The 1673-nt window shown below is 42.5% G+C and overlaps 1 pseudogene; it reads right to left on the reverse strand.

Annotated features, from left to right (window-relative positions):
• Nucleotides 1–238: 238 nt before the first annotated feature.
• On the reverse strand, nt 239–721 carry LOC147004169 (large ribosomal subunit protein eL21 pseudogene; annotated as a pseudogene).
• Between the last annotated feature and the right edge of the window lie 952 nt (nt 722–1673).

The following is a 1673-nucleotide window of genomic DNA, read 5'->3' on the forward strand; positions in this document are numbered from 1 at the left end:
GATTCATTCATTTATTAGTATGTGTAAGTACACTGTAGCTGTCTCCAGACACACCCTAAGAAGGCAACAGATCTCATTATAGGTGGATGTGAACCACCATGTAGTTGCTGGGATTTGAACGCAGGACCTCTAGAAGAGCAGTCAGTGCTCTTAGTCACTGAGCCATCTCTCTAACCCCGACTCTTCACTTTCTTTTTTCTTTTTTTCCTGGTGCTGGTATTTTATTTCTTTGTGTACATTAGGCCATGAATCCGTATGGAATGGGCTGCAACAGCTCAGGCCCTTTTCTGTTAATCCTCACAAAGTGTGTTTCTCTGGGTGGCGCAGGCTTGCGCTTCAGCTGCACCTAGGTGCCCTTATCTTTGGCTTCCTTTTTCTTCTGGTTGTTCTCCTTCACACGCTTTAGGAACCTGTCTCTGCTCTTTGAGTGCTTGATGTGCTCAATCCGCACATTGATCCTCTTGGCCAGAATTTTGCCCTTAACCTGCTTGTTGACAATGATGCCCACGGCATGCTGGGTGACATTGTAGACTCTTCTGTTTTTGCCGTGGTAGCACTTATGGGGCATTCCATTTTGAACAGTGCCCATTCCCTTGATGTCTACAATGTCACCCTTCTTGTAGATTCGCATGTATGTGGCCAGAGGAACAATACCATGTTTCCGAAAAGGCCTAGAGAACATGTACCGGGTGCCTCTCCTCTTTCCCTTTGTGTTCGTCATTTTGGCGAGTTACTGCAAGATGTCTGCCGACTCTTCACTTTCTAATTGATTATTATTTTTGAGTTCACACAAATAACTATGACTGAATAAAAATAAATTCAATCATAAAGATCCAGTAGATTGAATCTTGTGCTGGGGGCGGGGTAGGGGTGGAGCTACATAAGGTGGGTGTGAGAGAAAAGAAGTATAAAAGGGTTAAGACACTCAGAGTCCAGGAGTGCACAGTTTCTGGCTGACCCTGCTGAGAATAGATGTGGATATCCTGATCAGGTAAGTCACTGATCACTCTCCTCCACCAGGAGGCCTCTCACAGTCTGGACATTTCAAGATGCTGGGCTTAAAATAAAATAGGCCAAATTCTGGTTGCTCTCCCTCCAGTGATGATGATGGTGGTGTTGATGATTACATTGTGTTTGGTGTTATTGAGAAATCCACATTGCACTGGAACTTTCATGTTAATAGGTTCACTTGAGTATTTTTGGTACAGTGTCCCAAATGGAAAGGCTAGTCTTGATCTTCAGATTCTTCTGGCTCTGGAAAGCCTCCTAGGCTCATTCAAGATAGGCAATTCAAGATAGGATCTGCTTATAGTTTAAATCCTTTGGAATTGCTTCAACTATGTTTCACCGATTAAGGCTTTGCAGTTGGTTGAATTGAACTTTGCTCCTAACTGTAGCTTACACATAGATATGTGAACTACTAATAGTTTTGTAATTCAACCCACCTGTCTCAGCTACTCTGAGAACTGGAGCTTTTCTAATGTGTTATTATATATAGCATTGGTTGTTTGACATGATATTGTGTAATACTGGATTTAAAAATCAAATCAAAACAAAACAAAACAAAACAAAAAACTTGTATAAGCGATCCAGGTAGGACACACCAGCATCACTTGGGAACAAGAATTATAGTCCTAGCCGGTAGTGGTGGTGAACGCCTTTAATCCCAGCAC

This window comes from Mus caroli, unplaced genomic scaffold (genome assembly GCF_978045245.1).
Source record: "Mus caroli unplaced genomic scaffold, Mus_caroli_1 scaffold_6, whole genome shotgun sequence".
Classification (NCBI taxonomy): domain Eukaryota; kingdom Metazoa; phylum Chordata; class Mammalia; order Rodentia; family Muridae; genus Mus; species Mus caroli.